This window comes from Rattus norvegicus, chromosome 5, assembly GCF_021556685.1.
Source record: "Rattus norvegicus strain SHRSP/BbbUtx chromosome 5, alternate assembly SHRSP_T2T, whole genome shotgun sequence".
Taxonomy (NCBI): Eukaryota; Metazoa; Chordata; class Mammalia; order Rodentia; family Muridae; genus Rattus; species Rattus norvegicus.
In genome coordinates this window covers 51,172,868-51,200,537 of record NC_141538.1, presented here as the reverse complement: position 1 = coordinate 51,200,537, position 27,670 = coordinate 51,172,868, and the positions used below count along the sequence as shown (strand labels likewise).

Genomic DNA, 27,670 nt, shown 5'->3' with positions numbered 1-27,670 from the left:
CTCTCTGAAAGAATGATGAAGAGAGATCTGAAGTCCTTACAAAATTTAACCCATTCTACAGTGGCAACTCTTTTGCCTTCATGTTTATTCCCTGATATATCCTAGAATTCTGTCTTAAACCAGGAACCCTGACGATCTTTAGAAAACGTGTGTGGTCCAACCTTCTTGAAGTACTCAGCATATCTAAGGGAAAAGTATAAAGTAGGTCAGGGCTTAATTATTTGATTCTGTTCCTGAGGTAATGGCTCATTTTCTTAATCTTATAATGTGTATCAACTTCGTGATTCTTGTGTGTTAAGAAAATTAAATTGGCATGCAGCACATAACAGAACAAGATGTAAAAATACATATGTCTTATAATGATAAACCTTTTTAAATTGAACAATTTTACTTTGAAAAGAATTTCCTGCATGGCTATCATATTTTCACCATTTCTGCTTTTATCTCTCATCCTTCCAACTCTTCCCACCCTCTACTTTCTTTCAAATTTATGACCTCTCCTTCTCATATATGTATATATACATATAACTGAATAAATGTATACACATGTCTATGTAGTGATGCTCATATGCATATGTGTTTAGGATCTACTACTTGGAATTGTGCAACCTGACCGTAGGTGTTGTCCTTGGGAAAAATTCAGTTATGCTCTTTCAGTAGCTATCATGCAAGTAACTCTAGGGGCGGGTCCTTAGGAGATTTGTCCCATCCACACCGGCATGCTGACTGGTATTACCATTATACAGGACCGTTCATGCTACCATATTGTTGAGATTTTATGGGTGTAGGTTCCCTGTCATGTCTAGAAAACACTCTAGGATCAGGCATCCTGGCTCTATATTTCTTTTCTTTCTTATTTTTTAAAACAGTATTTCTACCCCATTTTTCAGGGTTCCTTGATTCTTAGGTGTAGGAGTTGCAGCGATCAGGGTTGCACACCTTAACATCAGTTGCCTTCTGAATCTTGGCCTACTATATACTTTTGCAACAGTCTCCATATGCTGCAAAACGAGGCTATTTTAAAATCAGGTAAGAGCTGTACTTTTTGGTGAGCACAAGGATAAATATTTAGAATGCAGTGAGAAGCTATAATGCCTTAAGAAACCATTATATAATAAACCTACTTTTATCAGTACCAGGCATGAATTTCTTCCTTTGTGCAAGCCTTAAGTTCAATTTGATAGCTGCTGGTGACTCACAGATAAGTGTACCACTATGACATCACTGGGGCTATCTTGCCTGCTGGTCATTGTAGTGCAGAGACTTTACAGCTTGGAAGCATCTTTCTCTTGGCAGTTTGCATAGCACCTTCTGGTACTGTAAGAGCTAGTCCTCAGGGAGAAGACTGTTAGGTCACACCCAGTTGGATCCTCCCACAACTTGTGTGTGAGGCTGTGCGGTATCTTCAGCAGTAAGGTCTTAATAATGAATCTCTTATAAATTGATCATTAATTTTCTTTGAAATATGTCTGTTATGGTTTTTATTCAAGTATAATCAAATATTTCTTTGTTTACAATCTAGAAGACTGGAGCAGTTGATACCCAAGGGTACACACATGTCTACTATTTCTGAGTAGTCTATAATCACATAGGACTTTTTGAGTTGCTAACATAGAGATCTGTTTAAATAGTGGAAGAATATTATCTAGAAAACACTTTCAATTTGAAAGAAAAATATCCATATTTTTCATGTTAAAATATTGACTAGGCATATGTCAGGCTTATTTTTCGTTCTTACTGTGCCTTTCTTCACTCAGTAGAAAGGTTTATAGGTATATAAACCTATAATTCTAATTGATTTAATGGTTTATCAAGATGTCAGTAACCTTTTTAATATTTCCAACACTGAGTGACTAGGTGGCAATTAACATTACTAGCATCTATCCTAGCATCTTGGTCACAGATATTTCAGCAAAGGAATAGTGAGAAAATAATATAGCTCTACATGGGTCAGTAATTTTAAATGTACTTCTTGCTCTATAAATTTTATGAGCTCCATCTGACTTATTGGGCAAAAGAAAACAATAGCTATGGACTATAGAACTGAGGGAAAAAAAAACCCTAAACAAATTTGGTAGTAAATGGTCTAGGAAGTATCCCAGAAACCACAGTTTGTCATATGCCGTTCTCCAGGCAGCATTGTAAAGTACTAAGTACAGGGTGAGGCAAGGAACATAAGGGACCTAAAATGGTGACAATGAATGATCAGAACATTATAAAAGAAATTCCAGGCATAAAAATAAATTAGAGAAATCAGAAGGCAAAGTGACATTCTAAAGTGGGAGATTCTCAGCCAATACAAATGAAACACGCCTAAACAGAGCTTAGGGCTATAACTGGAAAGAACAAAGGCCTCAAAATATATTTATTTCAATTAATCAGTAACACAGAATTAACTCACTAATTATATCATGGGCATATTGCAAGGCTGGACCTCTTGGACTCAATGTGATCTTTTTTCCTGTGGGTTAGAGCAGTGGTCTCAGTTTTCCCACCATGATTTATAACATAATAAAGACAGGGGGTATTGGACTATTTCATTGATGATCATGAATTTACCGGAGATTAAATTTGGCTTGTCTCAATTAAGCTTAACAGGGATGATAAAATATCATTTGAAACTAGTATATCGGGGACACAGCTTCAAAGCATGGTGGCTGCTCTCTGTTCACATTTGAAAATGCTGAGTGTTAGATGGGAAGTATATTATTGTTCTAGTCTAACCTCTGGGCACTTATAAGCAGACAGATAATTAGAAGGAAATCAGTACTAAAAAATTTCTTCTCATTACATCAGAATATATAGTCATCAGATTCAGAAATACATCATGCACATGCATGCACGCACACACCCACGCATGCATGCATGCACGCACACATCACCACCACCACCTCTACCACCACCACCACCACCACCACCACCACCACCACCACCACCATCACCACCACCATCACCACCACCTCCACCACCACCACCACCACCATCACCACCACCACCACCACCACCACCACCACCCTCAGATCTTCCATATAAAATTCCAAAAAAAAAGTAAGCACCAAGAATATTTTCTCTCTTAAAGTACCTTTTCAATTAATAGTAGATGGTATTACATTAATGGCACAATCACGACATGTGAAGAAATGTATTTTATAAACCAAATATCAAATAGCATAGCACCAACATTAGTAAAACACAGATAAGAAGAGACTGAAAGAATAATGTAGAAATGTATAGAAGTTGTTACTCATTTTATTTCGTACCATTCAGTCAGCTTGATGGGAAGCAACATAAGAGACCTTGATTTCAAAATAAGCAGGATGAGTCTAATTAACAGATATTAATTAGACGCTAAATTCTCAAAAGATAAAGAAAAAACCTTCTAACTGCTCAAGGAATATCAAACAAAATTAAAGTATTAGTGACATGACAATCTTAAAGTAGTCTTAGCCTTACAACTGCTCCTGGTCTGACAGAGAAAGAATCCTATAGAGACTCGGACTTAGCCAACTGGACTATATTAGAGGGAATGTCATCGAAATGTATTGCTTAGCTCACAGGGAAGTTTAGAAGATCTATCAAAACTAGAAAACTTGAAGAAAGGTTTCCACCTATGCAGCTCTGTGAACGTGGCATAGAGGATGATGGTGTCCTAAGGGACGGAGGCAGAATTGTAGAGATGAATCTCCATTTCCAGCCAAGGCAGCAGGATTTGCAGAATCGACTTGGGACACATTCCTAAGGTCAGGACACATGACAATCGATAGGTCTATGAAAATATGGACAATAAAATGCCAGTATGTGGAGAGAACTGACAAAAAAAAAGCCAATTAAGTTAAAGTTGTAAGTGAGAGATGTCCCCAAGCAAGTCTATACTATGACCACTAGTAATCAAGTGCTCTTTTTAAAAGGTCATGGTATAAACAAATAAGACATAAAATCAACGAACTCTGAACTGATTATGGATGACAACGATGAGGATTTTATCATTTGTGTGGAATATTTGAGCTTCAAGAAATACTCATAGTTTTATATATGTCTACTATTTAATACGAATATTGAAAATTAATGAGCTATAGTTCCTGTGTTAGAAATAAAGTTATTTCCATGCAATAACATAATGAACTGGAAAAATGCAAAGAGGATTTTTTTTTAAACGAGATGGAAAATGAAGGTGCAATATAGGAAAACAAGGCCAAATTAGTCTTTTGAAAAAGATATGATCTCTAGTGAGACACATCCTCCAGGAAGACACAGCCTCGGGAGAGACACGTCCTCCAGGGAGACACAGTCTCCAGTGGGACACAGTCTCCAGAGAGACATGTTCTCCAGTGAGACACAGTCTCCAGTGGGACACATCCTTCAGAAGGACACAGTCGCCAGAGAGACACCACTTTCAGTGAGACCCAGCCTCCAGTAGGATACATTACACACTTTGGATGAAGACAAGGGATAAGCCAGGTATTTTTGTAAAATTTAAGATAATATATGGGGAAACTCCTGGAAAGATGCGAAACATATATTAAAAAACAATGTAAGACGAAAAGCAAACTTTTAAAATGTCTGTATTATTGCTGAATTAGAATTAGTATTTTACCACTTCCACGAAGAATACAATATGCCAATATGGTTTTATAGGAGAATTCTACTCGGGTGGAATACATTGTTTGTCCATTGAGAGGTCTGAAGGCTGTGCTTGGACATAAGGTCAAAGCCAGGAAGCTTGAGAGCCTGAGATGGGAATACCCCCTTCACTAATTGAATTAAAGCCATCTTCTCTGACTAATGGCCAGAAACAAACATCAAGTCTCCACAATGCTGTGAGCAGAGCATCCAACGTTCATTGAAGATTGATTGGGCAGGTCAGACACGGACAGTGAAAAACCTTAGTGCTGATCTAGACACTAGGCTCATCAGATGAGAATTCCAAGTGTTTAAAATGGATACAGATGGTTTCCTTATCTGTTACTAGAGCTAACTTGCTTCCTTTTTTGTAAGTCTTCTTAAGCTTGTTTATTTAATTATTTTTTTTATGGTTCTGACTGAGATCTTAAGGCCAAAGCTGAACAGCAGAATCACAAGAGGAGGAAGGATATTTTATGATATTTAGAGAAAATGATTTTTGATAAGCATATTTTTTTCTGAAAACTTATCAGATTGTCTCTCTAATTCTGATTTGGGAAGCTTAGATAGTATGAAGATGTATTGAATTGAAGCAAATTTTTACTTATTTTGCCTCGGGTGAAGGAAAAGTGATTTTTCTCCCTTTCACACCAACAAATGTCACAATATTAAGTAAGTTCAGTGATCAGTTGTGTTGACATTTATACATTTACTCACGAAAGAACCAAATATTGAGTTATCAGTTTTAGCTTTGAAATTCTTAATTTTTAAGCTAACATAAAGTAACAGGTTTCACTCCAGTATTTTCCTGTACAGGTGCAGCTTCCATTGTTCAAAATTCCTTTTATCTTTTATGGATCATATTCTTGCTATCGCATATAGCCATTTTCCTGCTCATGGTCATGAAGCTCTTCATAAGCGTTTTCTTCTGAATGTTCATAATCTTTTACGTGTCATTTAGCTCCATGATCTGCTTGGGGATGATTTTATATAAAATCTGACCTCTGGCTTGAAGTCTTTTTTCCGGGTTGAACACATCACCATTCCAGCAGCAGTCGAGAAGAACTGGTCTACCTCCTGTCTCCTCACGGCAGCATTTAGAGATCTCTTTCTTCGCCTGTTTCCCACTGGAGATGTCTATTTCTCTTGACACCAAGTCTGCAAGTTGTCTTGATATCTAGAAATCAATTTTACAGCTTTGGACAGTTAGTATCCAATACGTTCCTACGTTCCTATTGTTTTTTTTTTTTAAATAATAAGATGCCTATCTTTTCCTCTAGAGTCTTTTTTTTTTTTTTTGGTTCTTTTTTTCGGAGCTGGGGACCGAACCCAGGGCCTTGCGCTTCCTAGGTAAGCGCTCTACCACTGAGCTAAATCCCCAGCCCCCTCCAGAGTCTTTTTAAGGAATCTCCCACACATAGCACTGATGTCTGAAGTGATCTTGGGCTCTCCTTCTCCGGCCTCACTTAAACTCAAGTGCTCACAGTTTATTTTTAGATATAACTTCATTCAAGATCTCCCTCATCATAACCAGACAATACAGTCCTAACAAGGATGTAAGAACAATGTAATAAATAACATTTGATCTTGAAATTAACCTGAGGGTTAAGTCAGCTCCATGGAAAATTCTCAAGTGACTTGCTGAGACAAACATGAAGCATTGCTAATGCACATCTCCACAGTGCTTAATATAAATACCGCAGTGGCCTTGGGAGTCAGTGGCATTCTTTCTGAGGTGTTCTCCATTCTTCTAAAGATCCGTTCATTCCACGATTCTGCCCCAGGCTAAATATTGCTGGTGAAAAGATGGTGACAAAAGTCTTCTGAGTAAGCTCAGAGTGAGGTGGAAATCAAGAAGCAATTATAAGGTAAGATTAGTTTAAGTAGATCAGAAAAAAAAGGCTAAACAGATACCAGCACATAAAACTTGGCAATGCTATGAACACTCATAATACTGGAATATACCTTACGCCAGCTGGGATTGGGGACTGGGGGCCACTGGAGATTTGAAGATAGGGGATTTGTGTGGGTAGGGAAGACAATGGAGCTATGAAAACAGAGGTGGTTTCTCTACGTGAAAAGATAGGGATCGAGGTATACATTTTAAACTTTATTTGAAATTATAATACAATGACATCATTGCTCCTTTCTCTTTCCCTACTCTATCTCCTATCATGCATCCCTTTTCCCTAAAACATATGGTCTTTAGGGACATGCTCAGAGCTTCTTATAACTTTCCAATTTATTATTTACCTGGATCAGCAACAAGAGTGGGCCACATTTTCTCTAGAAAATGCTCTTGGGATTAACAATGTGGGGTCAACCTAAGAGAAAAGGAAGAAGGTTAGTGTCCAACTCTGAGGAAGGCGTTTTCCTAGGGCGTGGAGATGGTTCTTTTTTTTTTTTTTTTTTTTTTTTTTTTGGTTCTTTTTTTCGGAGCTAGGGACCGAACCCAGGGCCTTGCGTTTCCTAGGTAAGCGCTCTACCACTGAGCTAAATCCCCAGCCCCGTGGAGATGGTTCTTTAATCAGAAGGCTTCCTCCTTCCCTGACCATCAAGGGCTTTCTCTGTTACATCTAATGCGTTGGTCCCAAGAGTGCCCTAATGTGCAAGGGAGCTGTCTGTCATATGCTTTGAAAAGGAACAGCAAAAGGGTTCTAAAGGGAAATCAAGTCAAGGTCCCTTTGGGAATGTCGCAATCCAGCAGCTGTACCAGTGAAGAGAAGAGTCTCATGGACAGTTCAAATTGCTGGATTTCACCTTTTTGTTTTTAATCAAAGATAAAGCTGTTGACTGAAAGGGAGGCCACCTCGGCTGCAGCTAATGTTAGTGTTTACATGACATGGTAGACACAGACAGGGTGATTACAGAGGCGTTCTCTAACTAGAGCCTAACAGGCAAAATGCCCTTTTATCCAAATGGTAATCATCTTGACCTCCGTGGGTTTCTCAACTCATTCTGTCAGGCCCAGTAAATGAACTCCAGGTTATAGTGTAAGTAAGAGTCCTTTTGGTTTTTCAGTGTGTGTGTGTGTGTGTGTGTGTGTGTGTGTGTGTGTGTGTGCGTGCGCGCGCGCCCGCGCGCCTGTGTGTGTGTCTAACACAGAAGGGTAATGGGAAGCCTGTCTTTTCTCAGTTGGGCATATCACTGAGTTTACACACAGAAAGCCTGCTGATTGACAGGGCTTCAACAAAGGCAGATTCCATTTGTGGCTGATAAGAAGCAAAGTCATCCATGCCGTGTTTACAAAGTAGGCGAGGAGAGTGGAAAATTGGCGATAAAAGAGCTAATCTTAGTGTTTTACTGGATGAGGGAATGGCGCTTTTGTGCTTGCTCGAAGGTGAGCAGACGTACTCCCCCCAGCCCTCCGTTCTTCGGCAGAGAAACAATTTCCAGACTCCCCAAAGTGTCACAGATTATAGAGGACACAGGAATGCCAGAAGGGTTTCCTACTGCTGAGTCCTGCACTCTGCACTAGAGATGACTGTTATCCTCTGTACTGTAACCCACACCACATCAGCCACTGTTTAAACCTTTCAGCGTTCCCAAAGCAGAAAATACTGGGGACGGCAGACTAATTCATCGGTGCTTAATTTCACAAAACGCTTCCATGCTTAGTTGTGCTGGGGACAAAGTTGGAAGCCCCTTTGTCGCAGCTGAGAGCGGGACACAAGTCCTGGCACTGTGAATGGGCTTCCGAGTAGCAGAGGGCGCAGCTGCAGGGAAAGCTTGGGAAGGGAATATTCTCCGGGTGCATGACTATTTAAGTGTGGGTCATAGAGGAGGGGAAATCCTAGTGCTGAATAGGTCTTATTGCAAAAAAATTTTAGAAGGTGACTTTTTGTTTCAGAAGTACTCTGGCTATAACTTCATCACGCTCAGTCTTTTTTTTTTTTTTTTTTTTTTCTGGAGAGGTCACTGATGAGGGCTCAGCAGAGGTACACCCCTGATGTTTGTATCCTTATTGTGATAAGTGTGTTTAGTGCAGATCAGAAGACACTTGCAATGGTGGCAGCCTGTCTATTTCAAGACTCACTCATTCAACCACTTCTTCACTTAATGCTATCTTTCAGATCTTTTAGCTCTCACAGGGAGTAGCTGGACCTGGTGACTGGAGCCAGACACCGATGATGCGTCAGGAGTCTCCCATCTTGGATGAAAGACACTAAAGCAGACAAAGAGCCGTAACATACAATACACATATATCCTACAGATGCTTGCAGAATATAGTAGTCCTGGGTCATTGGTTCAGGAAACTTCCAAGCAGAGGATTGTAAGTTATGGTTGAGGGGTATGCTGGGATATGGCAGGCAGATCAGCCATGGCCCTACCTCTCAGACTGTCATAAAGACACAGAACAGATAGAACTTCATTCATGTACTCCATGGTGCTTACTAAACACTCAATTGATGCTAGGTGTTCTGAATACAGAAACAAGTTGGATAGTCTTTGAAACTCACCAGGAATGGTCAATTCTAGATATTTGGATAAGACGTACACGTTTATCCACCGAAGCATGCACATTTTATGTATGTATTTATTTTTGTAAGAACAGTTTGCTCAGTGCCTCAGACCCAAGGTGGATCTGTTTGCCTTCTTCCAGTGATGGGATACTTGGAGTAGTGTCGTTAAAGTATACATACAGAACTACCCAGAGTCACATTGGAACGGTCTGCAGCCATGAGCCATCTGCAAGCTGCACTACATGTTAAAGAATACAGAGGGTTACAGAGGCTTACAAGAAGGGAAGCTGTGGGCTGGATCAAAGTCTTAGATCACTCTGGCTACAATTACCTATACATCTAAGATCATGCTTTTGAATTTATTTATTTTATTTATATGAGTACACTGTAGCTGTTCTCAGACACACCAGAAGAGGGTATCAGATCCCATTACAGAAGTGGTTGCTGGGGATTGAAGCAGGACCTCTAGAAGAGCAGTCAGTGCTCTTAACAGTTGAGCCATCTCTCCAGCCCAAGATCATGCTTTTAAAATGTGATCCTGATAACCTATGTTTTTTATCTTCTCATATGAATCAGGTCATTTTGTAGTCTCTATCAGTGTATAAGTAGCTAAAACTAAGGACCTGAAATAAACACACAGTGTGTAGGCAAAAGATGTCCCACGGGGTTTCTCCTAAAGCTGAGGTTACCCAGAGCACAAATTGAAGCCAAAAATTGAGAAGTTGAGACCTTCATTAATTATGATTTTAATTGATTTAGCTTTCTTTAAAAGGCTTTTCAGACTGTTTCCTCTAATGGATCATTTCTGTGAAAGGGAAGGGGAGGGTAGTGGAAAGGAGTGGGAGGTGGAGGGAGGGCGGGGAGAAGGAAGAGGTTCCCTTGGTGTGAGGTACCTGAAACCTATTAGTTACAAATGGGAATATGATGAATGATTGCAGGCAAAGGAGAGAGGGACACAGGAAGACCCTGAAAAGGACTAGAGCCAGGTTCTAAAGAGTGTAGATCTGTGATCAAGAGAGTTTTGGTCTTCTTGAGTCTCTCTGGTGTATATTGGACATTGATTTCATTCTTTGTGATCTATGCAGAGATTTTTTTTCTTATTTGTTTGAGCATCTCATATTTTTGTTTAAAAACCAACAGAGATTAGACAAGTCCAGCTTTTCGGTTGTGAGGATTAGATTTTTCCCATTTGAGTGTGACTGCCATTGTAGTCGGTGGTGGCTTCGAGGGGGCACTGAGTTCATAACCCATGTGTCAAGCCTGAAAAAGGAGACTCAGCTTTTGAGAAAGCAGAGGTAAGTGCAGGTAAGAGTGTGTGTGAGTGACAACTAACTAGACTCCTACTGAATTTCCAGTGGCTGTTTTCCCAAAGAGGAAGACTACCGATTCATTTTCCAGGTTTCCTTTCTTATTTCATTGTTCTGTGAAAAACAGACTATTGTGATCATCAAGTATGAGAAACTGAACTACCACTGAAACACAAGACACTTACTGATTGCTTCTCTAATGCCTCTGGCAGGTTTAGAACCCATGACTTTCAGGTTCACCCAGATCTTGCTAATCTCATGACTGAAACAAGAATATGTTTTCATTCATTCCAAGTGGTGTCCAAAGGTGCATCCTCTCTTGCTGAAGCCCTCATTTTTAGACTGGCTTCTAGGATGTAGGGGCAAAGATGGCCTCTCAAACTCCTGCTGGATTCTAACACTAAAATGCAAAATTAAAATAAAAATCAACATTTTATTCTCATTTTCAAACTACTGGTTTTAGTTTTGTTGGAAGAAGAAATTATTTTGGTTTGAGTTTTCTGCATTATTGGTAAATATTATTGGTAAGAAAGCAATGAGAAAAATGTGAATATTGGGACAGAGCAGTACAAATGCACGACACCTACAGCAGTTTATACTAGCTAAAAATACATTAGGTACAACATCTTGATCTGCTTATGTCTGCTATAAGCAGTAGCAAAACTCATTTAAAAAATTTACTTGCCTAGGTATAAAACATTATATTCAGCAGCTTCCTGAAGTTTTTATATGTAATATACACAGTCTTCATGGATTAGAATTTGTATTCTCTACCTGTATTCTATAAAGATTGCCTATACTGAGAAAGATGGATTGAAAGATACTGATGCTATCAGTGAGAAACAGACAGGAGGCTAAGTAAGAATTGGCACTTGTCTAATTTAGAGGTCGCAGAGGCCTAAACTATGTGATGGCAATAGAAGCAGCATATAACACACACACACACACACACACACACACACACACACACACACACACACACACACACACGTTCGGATAAGACTTTTATTGTGTTTTCCCAGTTTCAGTACTTTTCTTGTTTATAGGTCATGAAGTAGCTAATACTTCTATATTAATGGTTTTAATGCCACCCCCCTTTTGAGACAGGACTGACCTTACTATGTAGTCTAGGCTGTTTTCAAGTTCACAATCCTCCTGTCTCATCTTGCCAAGTGCTGGGATGATAGGTATAAATCCCTACCACCAGCTCAAGAGATACCAAACAGGGATTCAGATTCATCTGATTGTTAGAGGCAATAGGTGAGCTGGAAGCAGTGAATACAAGAACATTCCTAACAGAAAGCAGAATGGCAGGGTTAGGAGGTGCCCCACACAGTGTATAACTGGGGTACGGACAGCCATGTGCAGCTCACATTCTACAAGGACAGAGGAGACTCAGCTCTAATGGGCATTCATAGCTCTGCTATGCTTAGGTCAGCCCACACTGGTCTTAGGAACATGAGATCTTTTGTTTTCCCTCATAGTCCTAGGTGATGCTTTCTGTTCATGGGCTGGCTTTCCTTAACACCGTATGGATTACTTTATTATAGAGAGGAGGATTTCCCAGATGCAAATTACATGTGAATCAGGTAAACCTCGATTTTAGAATACAAATCCTTTTCATTTTGGAGACTTTTCTCACCGCTCCATGTAGGATTGTGGGATTTTTTGTTTTTGTTGTTGTTCAGACTCCCTCATTTATGGCTTCATTATTGACCTTGAGTTCAGACCTTTTTATCGCTCCTCACAGCTAAAGTGATTGATGCTATTATATAAGCACATCACCATTTTAAATCTTCTAAGAACTAAGGTTTTTGTTTTTACTAAATACATGTGCCAGATAATTAAGCATGATGACCTAACCAAGATATCTGTCATAATCACTACATGTATGTATATGAACAATACAATGCACATTCAGGCTCTTAGGACAAAGGAACAAGTCAAGACATTTGGATGTAAATGGCTGAGCAGCATTTGTGTTGTTCTATATCTCTCTCATGTTTTCCTATTGTCTGAACACCCCCCCCCCATCTGTGAGGGGTATTCTACTAGAGAGATGAGAAAATGATATAAAATGTAGGGAAAATATTAAATGCTGCAGTAGGGAAGAAGCTGCGTCAAGAGCCTCAGTAAGCTGTTCCTCATATCACAATATATATTTAGAAACAGGAAACAATTTTGGAATAATATGCTCTTTGATTAGACTGCAAAGAACTGCTCATGAGTTGTAGATACTGACAACACATGTCAACCCGACGTTGATCACTTTAATACAATTTACATTTTAAAAAAGATACCTTTGCATTAAACTTTGTTTTGTGTGTGTGTCCATGTGAGGGTATGTGCATAGGATGGCCACATCCTTAGAGGCAGAGGAGGACTTTAAGTGCCCTGGAGATGTAGCTCCAGGTGGCTATTAGCTGCTGGACATGGATACCAGGAACGCAACTCCAGTCTTCTGCAAGAATAGCCCACACTGAGCCACTGACCCATCTCTCTAGGTCTATGATTGATTTTTGTTAATGACGGGAGAATACACTGTTTCTGTTTGACAAAGAGTGCACAGCTAGGATACCCAGTGCAAGGAAAGCAGTTTTAATGTGGAGATTGGTGGGGTAGTGACATTCGAAGTTGATGTGCAGCTGGCTGTGCAATGAATGAGACTTCAAGCACTGATTATGAAATACATAACTAGAGCTTTGTTTTTTTAAAAGATATAATGAGAGAGAGAGAGAGAGAGAGAGAGAGAGAGAGAGTCAAACAATGATAAAAAGTAGTCTAGTGGGAAGAACTAACAGAAATTGAGCCAGCCACAGTCACTCGCAAGAATAAGCTGTTGTCTTATTAGTAGGAATTAGAAGATTGGCACTGCATTACTATAGGGGGTTAACAAGATCTTGGTCTCTGAAGCTTATAGTTCATGGGAGAAGTAGAAAGAGAACTAAAAGGTAAGTGTGTAGTACATCCTGTGCTGACAACGAGGAAGCAAATCCTACAAGAAAACACAGCAGCAGAACAGAGGGACGAGCACAGTACTGGGAAGCGGGAAGCAAGGAGGCATCAGCCACTCTGAGAACAGAGTGAAGAAGAAAGAGGGGAAAACAACTGCAGACCTTTCCTGAGGAGGAATCAGAAAAGAGTGAGTAAGAGGGGCGGGGTTGAGGAAGTCTAGGAATGCTACCTGTTCCTCTTCGAATCTCTAGGAATGCTACCTGTTCCTCTGGCCTTCTGTCTCTTTCAAAAGTGAAGCCTCTTAAGAGATAAGTTATTAGCTGAGCTTCAGAGTGTGTGCGCATTGACTGAGTGAAGAAGAAAAAAGGCAGAAGCTGGAAGGAGGACTTTTCCAGAACTCAGCCTCCTGGGGAAGGGTTTTCGGGTAGTTGGACTCATCATGACCCTTCCCAAGAAAGGAGAGGTAAAAATTTCCAAAGAAGAAAGGTGAAGTAGAGTTAGTAAAGATCAAGGCCAGGGGTTGGATGCCTGCCCTTATGGTGAGGTAGTGAGAGTGGCCTTCATGATCTGTTCTAACACTAGAATTGATTAGGTAGAGAGGAGATGGCAGCCAAAGGGTAAAGACTAAAGAGCTGACAGGGAGGTGACAGACCCTGCTCTAGGTCAGCACCTCCCTTTAGCTTTGTAGCCTTCATTCTCATCACTGCTTAGGGATGCTCAGGCTGGTCACAGGGAACTCGAGGTCAACCCCGTGGAGGGGATTTATTACGAAGGTTAATAAAAAGGGAAATAAAAAGACACAGACAATTGACTGCTCACAGCCGAACAGCTAGGTGATCTGACCCATGAGAAGCAAATACCACTCACTAAGGCAGTTCAGTGGAGTGGGCTTGTCCATTGTGCTCTCTCTCTCTCTCTCTCTCTCTCTCTCTCTCTCTCTCTCTCTCTCTCCCCCTCCCACCTGTCCATAACTCCATTTCTTGTGATGCTCCTTATGCATAGCACCTTACTTTCCACAGGACGCCCAAACACCTGCTCAGCTCTGCAGCTCATCTTCACAGAGAAGAAGAATTTTAGAGTAGAGTGAACGTCACTATTTACTCTGGCCTTGCTCTTGTATTGACAGACAATTCCAGGGGCTGCTGGTCAACCTTGTAGGACCACCTTTGATTCCGATGCTAAGCCTTGGTTTGGCTCTCTAGAAAGGACAATAGGATCTCAGACATAAAAGATTGCGCTTAGGAATGATGGGCTCTCTTATTGGGAGTTGGTGAGGATGGCAGGTGCGGATGGATGGTTCGTTCTACTTGTTGCTTCTTAGTGCAAAACCAAAAGTAACCTGTATGTGAAGAATGATCACTGTGCAACAGATAATTAAAACACATCATTTCTGGTTTTGAGAACAACTTTTTGTAAAAGCATTATATTTCCCACCTTTGCTTCTCATATCAGCACTCTGTAGATGGATAAGTTGCAATTTAAATTCAGTGTGCATTTTCTTTAATGCCATTGTCATGAGTTCCTTTATTTAACAAATAGGCAGTTAAGAGTGTGAATGAAATATTGACAGCGCAGGAAGTCTATTTTAAAAGGTCAAATTAATTTCCATAGAATCTTAGGGCATGTATGATTCATCCACCTATTGATTAATCCATAAATACGTTTTCATGGATATTTTGTACAAGACACTAAAATACAATGAGTGGACACAATCTTTCCAGACATTTACCCAAATGACTGAATATAAAATAGGACCAACTGTACTGTTCTTGCAATCAGAATGTTTGGATGCTAACTAGGAAAATAGGACAAAAGCTTCTTCACAGTGCTTACGTTAGAAAATTGCTCAATGATGAAGGAACAAGAGATAAGGAATCCTATGGGAACAAAGGGGAAATGTCCCAGAAAAATGTCCTGTGCAAATTACAGGATAATATGAGCAATAAAGGTAACAATGTTATCTTTCCTTTTAGAGTTCATGAAAAATGATGGTTGCTAAACAATTTCTCAAAAGTAGCAGGAACTCATTCTGTGAAGTCAAGTGAATACATGTGAAACAAATAAAGCTTTCATTCAAAACAGTGCTGTTTGGTTGTGAAGGAATTAGGAGAAGAAATGTTTAGTATGACAACAACTGTAGATGGCTTGCCTTTTCTAACAGTAAGAAAAATGGTAGGGTCACAGCCAAAGAGGCATAGATCCGCAGGCGCACAGCCATTGTGTTAGCCTAACTGCTAGTGAACGTCGTGGTATTCTTTGGCCCATGAGCAGAAGCCAATAGAGCCTAAGCCTGGAGCTGGTGCTCTCAAAGAAGTCCCGAGTGGTAAGGAGTTTTCAAAGTAACTTAAAAAATCCTCTTCACTTTTTCAAATGGTGAAGAAAATTACCGTATGTCCATGAAGAGTAAGTGGCCAATTGTGGGTATAAACTGAAGCAGTTTGGAGAAATGGACTCTTCAGAGATCATTTGCTGTTGCCAGATAGCTTACCCGAAGATGCTGACACTGTGTGGACACCTGAACATGCCCACCATAGCAGCCTCATATCCCCTGACTCTCTTCTTAACCGAGAGCCACCCTTTCTCGGCTCTTGAGGCCACAAAGGGGATGTGGAATGAGGTGGTTTGCAGGTTACCCCTCTTGTATTCTCAGGCTGGTGGCTTCGTTTTGTGGCTTTGGAGAAAGTGTGAGCATGGATGACTAGCATTGTGAGCATGGGTAGTAAGTGGTGGGAGCATGGATGACTAGCAGTTTGAGCATGGACAACTAGTAATGTGAGCATGGATGACTAGTAGTGTGAGCATGGATGACTAGTAGTGTGAGCATGGATGACTAGTAGTGTGAGCATGGATGACTAGTAAAGGGAGCATGGATAACTAGTAGTGTGAGCATGGATGACTAGTAGTGTGAGCATGGATGACTAGTAGTGTGAGCATGGATGACTAGTAGTGTGAGCATGGATGACTAGTAGTGTGAGCATGGATGACTAGTAGTGTGAGCATGGATGACTGACTAGTAGTGTGAGCATGCACGAGGTGGTTGGATGGTTACCCCTCTTGCTATGGCTGGTTCTGGAAACCAAACTGTTACAGTGGAGAAAAGCCATTTCTCTGAAGAATATAATTTATTCTTCTCTCCTTTCTATTTACAGCGATGATAAGATAATTGAAATGAAAACGAAGCCACGCAGTTTAACTTCGCCGTTCTCTTACGTTTAAGCTGATCAAGACTGAGAATATGTTTGATAAGGACACACAAGTGGCCTGGGAACCCTTTCTATTCTAATCATCACACATTATAGAGACTGCTGTGACCTGAGAACAACCCAGCCTACCCAGATTGTAAAGGAGCTGTTTTACCAAGGCCAAAAGCGTCAAGCAAGACTGCAGGGTAATTAGCCCCTTTGATATACTCTTGAACAAATTGACAGCTCAGAAAGCTGGGAGTGTTTACTAATGACGAGGACCCAACTGCCCCATAAAACTAGAGAAGTGGTGTTTGTTGTCTATATCAAGAACTGGAAATGAAAATTTTAATGACACAGGAAACGCTCTTCAAAGGCCAAGAAGTCTCAGGGAGAGATAAGAGGATCAATCAGTCTTAAAAAGGAGTTTCCTAAGAGTAAGAGAAGCGATGTTATAAGCGTGGATGTGTATTTCAAAAGGATGAATAAAACCCAGAAATGGTGCTAATTTTACTTTGAAGTATATAATGAAACTCCTCAAGCATCCAGACTTCGACACCCCTTTCTCAAAATGACCAAAATTTCCATTTTTGAGCATTTATCTTTCTGCCTTTTTTCCGTTCCCTGAGTCTTAACAGAATTTTAAAGGAGCAGCTAATAGATGAAGTATACTTCAGTTTCATGTAATGGATTGGATCAGAAGGGAACTGATAAGATGATATTGGAAAAGCACGTAGGGGGTTGAAGAACTGCAGAGCACTGAGCTGTATGGGTCCAATTGATTCCCGGTAAGCAGACCTGCAGTCCCAGGGCTATTCTGGGTAATGGGAGGAAAGGACTCTGCTCTCATCAGCGTGCTCTCCTCTCCGGGGACTGGTTACTGCCTGGTCCAGAGGTGATCGGGGGAGATAAGGCCAATTAAGAATTCAGACCAGGAAGCAGGAAGCAAGCCATAGGGCCAATTCCAGAAGGGTAGAAGAGGAATGAGACAGGGGGGTCACGTCACTGTGAGCATTCCAGCTGGAATACAAATATAAGTTTTAAACCCGTGCTGGAGAAATTCATTTTAGCGGGAGACGGGATCAAAGGATGTTTCGAAGGTAAGGCATAGGGGCAGAATAACTGAGCAGAAACTTTTCGTTAAGAACCTGGCTCCAGCCCACGTGTACCATCCTGTCTTGTGTTCTTGGGACCTTTTGTGACATTAGAAATTTTAGTGGTGTACTTGTGGGAATTGAAGAGCTCAAAACAAAACTCTGCAATTTAGCAATAATTTCAACCCAATCATGGCCCCAGTGGCACAGCTGTAATGGCAGAGAGTGGGTAATAGTGCGCCAACGACTGGGAGCCTGAGGGTTAGGTAGTGAGGAATCAGAAGATCCAGAGGTCGCTCTATCATCTTAGGCTCGAAGATGGGCATCTTTCCCAGTAAGCATGTGCCACAGTGTTTGCTTAGCGGTGATGATGATCAGATTCTGCATCTGAGAATGAATAAGAGGCAGGGCAACTTCAGAGGCCACAGTGCCGGACAGCAAGCCAGTAGCCCTGCTGTCCCCATTCCCTGTTTTCTGGCACTCTTTCTGCCACAGCTCGCTTCCCTGATTTCATTCCTCCGTACCCTGTAGGCCAAGTGCTCCCTTGGCTTAGTTAGCACTTAAAACTTTCTTAGGCAAAGAAGTGATAGCTTTTACTTACTTGTACCAAGCACTTGGTCTTGGCTGTTGCTAACTGCAGAGAATGTCCTGCCCTACACACCGTAGTCAAACCACACCCATTGGAGTAACAATAGCCAATTAGATACATTGGACAAATTCAAGTGCTTATCTTCAAAGGATTCATCATAGGCCAGAAGTCTCTGGCGGGCCAACTAGGAGCCATCTTGCCAGGGAGATAGCAATCACTTTCCTTTCCTAACAAGGCTTCCAAGCTCCCCAGAGTGGTGGGTTGAGTGATCGGTTAATTGTGCCTTTTCCCCCTTGAATGCTGCCAGACACTGTAGCAAGAACTTTCCGTAAAGTACGTGTTTCCTTTCTTTTTTTTTTTTTTTTTTTTTTGGTTCTTTTTTTTCGGAGCTGGGGATCGAACCCAGGGCCTTGCGCTTCCTAGGTAAGCGCTCTACCACTGAGCTAAATCCCCAGCCCCCATATTTCCTTTCTTGAAAGCAACTCTTTGGGTTAGGTAATACTGCTTTTCAAAATCATTTCTGCAGACAAGGAAGCCAACAGCAAGGAAATCGCAGTGCTTTCCAGACTCGACTTCTAAGTTTCTGGTCTAACTCAGTGGTTCTTTCTCATTCGCGCTCATCGGAACTGTCCGAGGATGTCTTGTTAGGCCATTGGATGCTGCTTTCAGAATTTCCCTTTAGCAGATTTGGGCAGAAGCCTGAGAATTTGGATTTCTTAGTCCCCGCTCCCCGTCCCTGCCGGCCCCCTCCCCATCTGGTGATGTTGCGACTCATTGCTTTGACAAACGTCACAGTAACATCACCTTCAAGACACACATTGGGCTTCCTCGCAAAGCCACACGGAAATACATATGTATGCTGCTAAAATGAAACCCTAACGCTGGGGGTGGAGTAACTTCCACAGAACCCTAGGTCTAAATTAGGTACAGGTCCAGCAAGAGCTGCCTTTCATGGGTTCCCCTGCAGCTGAAGTGACTTTGTGGTGAGCTCTGTCTTTCTCACCATGCCTAGGGCATAGAACTTCACGACTACACGGCCCTACGTTTGTGATTTACTGCTGTCATTTGAATTAAAATATTTCTCTCCATAGTAAAGTGAAGTTAAAAGTGACCACCTGGAAATGGTTGTGGTTTGTCGGTGGTCAGGCCTTTGGTATAATGTTTGTTTGTTTGTGAGTTTTTGAAAATTGCTTTAGGAAGCCCTGGGGCAGAGGCTTTACTTAATTAAAATATTTTAAATCAATCTCAGGAACTTCAGTTCAAAAAGCCCCAGGGTTCAGCTAGCAATTGTTAAAAAAAAATAACCGAAATGGAATAGGATAAATATAATAATATGGGGCATAACTTTTGGTTCTTATTGCTATTTGATGTGTTGAAATAATTAGGCAGTAGGAATAGTAACTGAAAATCTTTAGTTAACTATTAGAATTCAGAGGCTAGTCATTAACTGCTCACAACTGGCTTAGTGACTCCAGGAGAGGCTGCGTAGCACTGGGGACTGTGATTCTAGGGCAGGCAGTGGAAAAAAAAGGATTACCTTTTCAAGGAACCTTAGGAGTTATGGTCCACTTTCCTGGAAATACATACTCAATGTTTGCTTAGGAAAGGCTCTTAGCTCTTATAATAAAGCTGACTGCTGAATCTTATTGAAATCAGTTTTTCCATTTCTGCAAATATTAGGGCCACAGGGCTCGCTAGCACCTCAGCCTCCCCATTAAAGATTTCAAAATCTAACCAAACTAACACAGTAGACAAAGTGAATTTGGTTTGGATCAATGCTGACACTGGGTGACACAGGTGTATTGTGCCATGTCCCCTACCTTGTCTCGCTATATTTTCTGGGCTTTGATCGAAGGGACCCTGGGCCACCAAAAGAAGGGCCCTGCGGCACATGGATATGGTGACCAAAACAAGCTTTCTGAGTTATCAGTAGGCTGAACTCAGTAAGCTATAGAAACATGAACCAACTGAAAGGAAGATAAGGATGGTGTGACATTTAAAAACAAAATTACCTCTAACCGATAACTATATTACTTGAAAGCGGTCTATCAAGGTCAAGGGATGCTGTTCTGATGCCCGGATGGGGGTATTTATCATTATAATAGCTCTTATAGCTGTAGATGTCACTTAACAGGTCTCAAAACTACTTACTTGCTTGGCCCAGTAGATGCTTTTCTCTTTAAAAGCACTAATTTGCTTAGCAAATTCACTTTTCCCAGGTACAGGAAAGTAATCTTCAGCCACTTTTCCCCTAGCTCGAGGAAAGGTAAACTTTAACCTAACCATTTTTCTAATTATCACACAGTTTGAATTAATGGGGTCCAAATTAATTAAGGTTTTATTATAGCTTCATCCTTAGGAGACAAGGTTTCATTTCCCTCCTTTGAGGTATTTTTCCACTGAATCAAGAGAAGATTAACATTTCTGCTCTCAGCGCTCAAAGCCAAAGGGTTTCAGCTTCTCTTTCCCTCTCCCACACACCTGAGGGCGGGGCAAACAGTCTTCGTGGGAGGAAATCAATCTTCGGTTGTGTATGTGTTGGGGGTTGTTGCTATAATTAGGAAAACCTCCCTGGGTGATTCTGATAGGATCCTGCCCCTTCTTGAGAATCCTAGAATTAAGCCTTTGATTAAAACCGTGTACCCTTCAGGCAACAGTGGGATTGGGGCAAGAAGGGCATTGGAGACCCTGACTGGACTCCAGCCAAGCCAGGGCTGTGTTGCAGGGAAGTTTATCACAAGAGGTCAGCCAAGATGTCAGAACCAGAGGGAGAGGCACTGGCCAGGTAGCGTAAGGCAGACCATTGGCATAGCGTTATCAGAACGGTCGGCTGTTTTCTCCAGGAGGAAGGATGTCAAAGGCTTTCCACCAAGCCATGCTTTTAATGCAAAAGGGAGAGAAATCTCATTCAGTCCATGGATGGGCTGATTCTGTGGGTCGGATGGAATTGAAAACCATGACGAATAACTTCCTGGGTTTCTCCCATCTTGGCTGCAGTGTTCTTAAGTCTACGTTAAAGACATATGCTTGCTGGTCATGTATGGGTTTTTGCATGTTGGGGCAGAAGCCCACTAACCCGAGGAGAGATGGAAACATGGAGAGATAATGAGATAGTTCAAAGAAACTCGCTGTATAACGGGAATGTTGAGAGAGTCAATGTTAAGTCTTACCATAGTCATTGTGTGGGTTCCCATGATGTTCTATTTTTAAAGACTTAGATAAAGTAAACACATGGGAATTATCAATCATATATGTAATTTTTTGTGATTTGTATCTACAATATTAAAAATGGATAAGGAACATATTTCCTTAGATAGTAGTACACTGTATTTTGTAGGCGTTTAAAATCAAAAACCTTTTGGAAAATAACTGTTCCTTCCCTAATGCTCTTACTGTGTTCTGGTCCAGAAGCCCTCAGAGTTCCTAGTTAAATGCATCTCTATTTCAGCTACTTTATCTGGTTTGCACACTTAATACCTCCTAAATGTATGAAATGTAGGTAGAGCATTGATTAAAGAGTAAGATTGAGAATGTGCAGGTACTTCATGATTCTTTTTTTATTAGTTATTTTATTTATATTTCAAATGTCATTCCCTTCCAAGTTTGCCCTCCAAAAGCTCCCTATCCCCTCTTCCCTCCCTGCTTCTACGAGGATGCTCCTCCACTCACCCACTCCTGCCTCAGTGGCCTACTGTTCTTCTATCCTGGGTCATTGAGCCTCCACAGGACTACCTGACTCCCCTCCCATTTTTGCCAGACAATGCCATCCTCTGCTACCTATGCAGATGGAGCCATGGGTCCCTCCATGTGTACTCTTTTGTTGGTGATTTAGGCCCTGGGAGCTTAGTGGGGTCTAGTTGGTTGACATTGTTGTTCTTCCTATGAGGTTACAAACCCCTTCAGCTCCTACAGTCCTTGACCAACTTCCCCATTGGGGTCGCCACACTCAGTTCAATGTTTGGCTGTGTACATCCACATATGTATTGGTCCTGCTCTGGCAGAGCCTCTCAGGGGACAGCTATACTGTCAGTAAGCACTTCTTGGCATCAGCAGTAGTGTCTAGGTTTGGAATCTGTAGATGGGATGGATCCTTAGGTGGGGCAGTCTCTGGATGGCCTTTCCTTCAGTTACCAACCCTATATTCCATAGAGTGCTAAAATCCAAAATATACAAAGAAATCAAGAAGTTAGACTCCAGAGAACCAAATAACCCTATTAAAAAATGAGGTACAGAGCTAAACAGAGAATTCTCAACTGAAGGAATGTCAGCTGAGACATGGCTGAGAGCACTTAAAAAGAAGTGTTCAACATCCATAGTCATCAGGGAAATGCAAATCAAAACAACCCTGAGATTCCACCTCACACCAGTCAGAATGGCTAAGATAAAAAACTTGGGTGACAGCAGATGTTGGCGAGGATGTGGAGAAAGAGGAACACTCCTCCATTGTTGGTGGGATTTCAAACTGGTACAGCCACTCTGGAAATCAGTCTGCAGGTTCCTCAGAAAACTGGACATAGTACTAACTGATGACCCAGCTATACCATTCCTGGGCATATATCCAAAAGATTCTCCAACATATAACAAGGCCACATGCTCCACTATGTTCACAACAGCCTGATTTATAATAGCCAGAAGCTGGAAAGAACCCAGATGTCCCTCAACAGAGAAATGGATACAGAAAATGTGGTACATCTACACAATGGAGTACTACTCGGCTATAAAAATCAATGACTTCATGAAATTCGTAGGCAAATTGATAGATCTTGAAAATATCATCTTGAGTGAGGTAACCCTGTCACAAAAGATCACACATGGTATATACTCATTCATAAGTGGATATTAGCCAAAAAGAAGCTCAGAATACCAAGATACAACTCACAGACCATAGGAAACCCAAGAAGAAAGAGGATCACACCAAAGTGTAGATGCTGCAGTACTACTCAGTAGGGGAAGAGAATAATCTCTGGGAAGTAAAGGGAGAGAGGGATCTGGGAGGGAGAAAGGAGGGGGAGGGAAAAGGGGGGGGCAGTCCAGGTAAGGAGGGGATGGGGGAGAAGTGCAGAGGGTCAGGAATTTGAAAGTAGGTGTGTAGCAGTGAGAGAGGGGGAACTGGGTGTAGTCATTAGAAAGTCCCAGATGCCAGGGACCCAAGAGGTTCCCACTATCCAACAGGGAGGACTTTATCAGAAATAACCCAAAAAGGGGAGATAGAACCTGTAGAGATCATATCCAGTGGATAGGCATGGCCCCCAATAAAGGGATGGGCCCACCTACCCACTGCAAAAACATTAGTTCAGAATTCCTACTGTCAAAATGAAATGCGGGGACAAAGAGTAGACTGAAAGAAAGGCCATTCAGAGACTTCATGACTTTTTCTTTCCGGAGCTGGGAACCGAACCCAGGGCCTTGCACTTGCTAGGCAAGCACTCTACCACTGAGCTAAACCCCCAACCTGAATTCATGACTCTTAAGTACCCATCACACAGACCTGGCTTTGTGTAACCCAGCTGCTCTTTGTCCGTCAGACGTCAGACTGAATTTTTAGGTTTTGGACACTAGGTGGTGATGTTGTGCTGTGCGTTCATGAGGTATCTATGTTTCAATGTCTAGGTTTTGCCATCTCGTTTCTTCAGATCTTCACGTGGCATGTGGCTAATGGCATTGCATCCTCCAAGCAAACATAATTGAGCACAGACATAGCACACAGAGAGGAAATGAAGTTTCCCGATATGCTCCTCTGTAAAACAATTGCATTTTCTCATATTTAAGCCTCTCAAAGACATCCATAGTCCCTGGCTCCGTTGCTCCTCCTCACAGGACTGGCAGGCCTGGACTTCTGATGTCAATGTCCGCTTTACCTCTCTTCTCTGTCAGTCACTTCTTAGATTCTAGAAACTCTTCTCCACAGAATCTGAGATGTTAGCCTCTACATTGAAATGCCAGAAACATATCAATTCATGGAAGCTGAATCCAGAAGAAACTTCCTAGAAAACTATAGCCCTTTGATATAGATGAAAAAGCCCGAGAATAGGTCAAAGCTTTAAAAAGAAATAGGTTTTCTGGAATCAATACATCTACCCATTTTCTGGATGATTTTTCAGTTCACTTCTGTTGTTTTAGAAGAATTACCTGTTGATGCAATTCGATGCTCAGTGTAGTAGACCTTGTCACCCTTAGAGCATGTCCTCCAGACATGACGTCACTGCAGCTGATGCCATTCACTCTGAACACTATCACCTATCTTCTGTGTGGGGTTACACAGCATTTCAAGAACGTGGCTTCCCCTAGGTGTCAGTCTTCTTTAGGTATCATAGGTGAGGATTAGAAGTGGAATTCCATTGGCTAGTGAGCCTGCGTGCTGTCTCAGCAGGACCGCTGTGTCAGACATGTCTGGGAAAGCAATGTTGTGCCTGGAGCACACTCCTGCAGGCACAGATTTATGGAACACACAGTTGCTCTGGTTCTCATGACAGGCTGGGTCATTATGTTATACGAACTAACCTTGGATCTCAACCAGAGAGTAAATCCCTGCTCTCTTCTGCCGAGGTAACACAGCCAATTGTCATCCGACTTTTCTTTGACTCTCACATACTTAAATACACTGAATTATAATTCATTTGAGGCTTATGGAAAGAAAGCTGGTTTTAGGTTTGAAAGGTTCCACTCCAATCAGATACGGCAGAAGAAAAATTAACCCAATTCCTGTGATCCCCTGATTTGAGGCTTAAAGAGGAGGGCCTTCCACATGGTCCAGAAACACCTGCTTCTGGGAACCTTTCTTGATCTATAGGTCCTGACGCAGAGATGTTCTTCCTGAGCACCCAGGACTTGGGGTTTATAAACCGAAGTTTCAAATGTTTTCCTCCAAATCACTAAATGGTAAAAGAAATATAACTCAAGAACAAAGGAGTGAGAAGCATCTAGATGACTGCGATCAGATTTTGGAGTTAATTTTATGCAACCAGAAGAATGGGCACACGGGGACAGGGAAGGGGCACAAAGACCACCTGCTATGAATGAATGAGTCTGCTCTTGGGTGACAGCAAGAAGCAAAATACAAGGAGGAACTTGGCAGGAGCAGTAGAACTGTGCACAGCACTCACCCACGTCTCCTTTAATTTAATTGTGTGGCGGCAGCCGAGCTATTTCCGAGACCAGAAGAAATGTGACCTAAACATTAGGATACCCGAGCTTTCACAAACGCAGTTTGAACTAAGCTGTGCCAAATAACTAAAGAGAGCTATGAAAATAAATTCATAATAGTTCTAGTGTTGCCCTTAAAAATGGAATATAGCACACTAACCAAATAGACCCTACATTTAAAATGCACTTCAGATACTATTTAGGCCATTTTGGGATCACTTTTCCTTCCAGGAACACGAGATAATGGCAAATTCAGGAGGACATGGTAAGAGGATTTCATCAGAAGCAATAAAGAGTAGAGTGGAAACTGATTACGTTCTGATTTATTCTGTTCATTCACATTCTGGCCCATTTGTTCTGGCAAATTTCTATAAAGGTGATTTGGTTACACAAAACGGCACCGTGTCTCGGTAGCGCACAGCTTCCAATCCCGCCCTCACTGCCGCCCCTCCTATCTCCTGTGAGGTGGCTGCTCATCCGTGCTACTGTGTTCTGAAGTTGATTTTTTGTCAAGAGGTTACTTTGATTTATCGGTACTTAAAAATGTAAGCTGGTTGGGTGAGCCTCTCCCCCCACCCCGGAGTTTCTCAAAGCTAATATGTGATTTGATATTCTATCTTTATGTGTAAAATAGGAATGGGTCCTTTACACTTATCGGTCGCCTGTGACTCATCTGGGTGGATCAGGAGTCTCCACCTCACTATGGAAACTTTGTTCCTATTGTCTTTAAGAGGGTACAACTTTGTAGCCGGGCAACTGGCGTCAGCTGTCCTGGGGTCATCATCCACTGTCCGTTACTCCTTCAGCAGGTATGATTGCGCATTTTGGTTCAGTCTAGGGCTCTGCGAGAGAGTGAATGATTGAATCACTTGGAGAAACCAGCACGGAGCAATCTTGTGTGGGTGACGAGTGCCGTGTAGGTGTGTAGTGCTCTATTCAAGAAAGAGAAAAGGAGCTGGAAGAGGAAGGAGTTTGCTAGATGAGGAGACAGGTTTCAGAAAATGAGGCACCGTCAGCAAAGACAGAAAAGTCTGGAGACAGACCTCAAGTGGGGAAAGGACCTTGAGTAGGCTGAATGGGAACAGGGCCAACACCATGCCAGGACCCATAAGCTACAGGCTAAAGGAGTGGGAAGTACTGACGTCACTGTTTCCCCTCCGACGCATTTTAAACACAGCATCGAGTCACCAGTTTTTCTTAAGATAATATTCTGATTATGTTATGTCCAAGGTTCTGAATTTTTTGTGTTATTTCTAAGTCCTTTTGGGGGAAAAAATCTCATTATAAGTCTCATACCATGGCACAAATTCTTTCAAATTGGGGGCTGACTTTATTATCTAATCTAGAGAAAGCCATTAGACTTTTATATGGAGTCAGAAATTCATATTATAGTAAGTAAAGTTGTAAAAAGATAATCAATTTATAAAGAAGCGCTTGTTACAAGAAGCTTTTAAAAGCAGCCTTTCTTGTGTTTTAATATTTATTCTGGAAAGTTTGAATGCAGTTTTGATAGGATAATAATGTACTCATTTGACCAGCTCTCCTAATTTCCAACACTGTAATTTTTCTCATCTTCTTTGTTTAATCTTAGGAATCCAATAAGCAATTTAAGAACAGAGATATAAAGACTCATTACGCTATATGGACCCGCTGGAAAGTCAATAGGCAATCGACTCGCCGAGCCCTCTGAGATATGATATTTTTAAATTCAGTAATGCAAAGGGGAAGAATTTATTGGAAGTTAGATCAGTTTAATTCTAGTTTATTTGGATATCGCAGAGAATAGATATGCCAATACCATAGCCATCCCCTAACTTCCTCTAGAAAGAATTCCATCATCTGCTAGGATTATCCAAGTAAGAACAACCCCTGTCTGTCTCTCTGTCTGTCTGTCTGTCTCTCCTTTCTCCTCCTCCTTATTCCCTGCTGTTCTTCACACACATATGTGCATATAGATATAAGTATCAGTAATATACACACATACATACTCAGTTGTGCAAGGAACATTATATATTATCTTCCCTTCCCTTACACAGAATGTTAGCTTTGATGTCCATCACATTATGGTGAGGAATTAAGTCTGGGTCATTGGGCCTTTCTTTGAGAGGAGGTTGACAAGAAAGCCCTTTTTTATTTGCAACAGTATTTGCTCAAGCTCTATGCTGTCTACACTAATGTTATCAAGGTTTGCAGAGTCTGAGATTTCTAAACTCGCTTTCCTTGGGCCAAAGCAAAGCAATTGCTGTCTGAAGTCCTGAGATCGTTCGGAGACCCACTGAGGTAATGCATATTCTGACATACATTTTCTGTTCTCTCT

The 27,670-nt window shown here is 41.4% G+C and overlaps 1 long non-coding RNA gene across 2 annotated transcripts in view; it reads left to right on the top strand.

The window, feature by feature from the left end:
* Positions 1-17,576, top strand: part of LOC103692326 (uncharacterized) — a 59,848-nt gene extending 42,272 nt beyond the window's left edge. Inside the window, exons 5-9 of one of the 2 annotated variants that reach the window (XR_015620178.1) lie at positions 891-1,029; positions 8,694-8,893; positions 10,224-10,378; positions 13,304-13,532; positions 16,495-17,039. This is a non-coding gene — a long non-coding RNA (uncharacterized LOC103692326). Of the gene's footprint in view, positions 1-890; positions 1,030-8,693; positions 8,894-10,223; positions 10,379-13,303; positions 13,533-16,494 lie in introns of both variants that reach the window. The other variant, XR_015620179.1, reaches the window with a different exon arrangement.
* Positions 17,577-27,670: the final 10,094 nt, after the last annotated feature.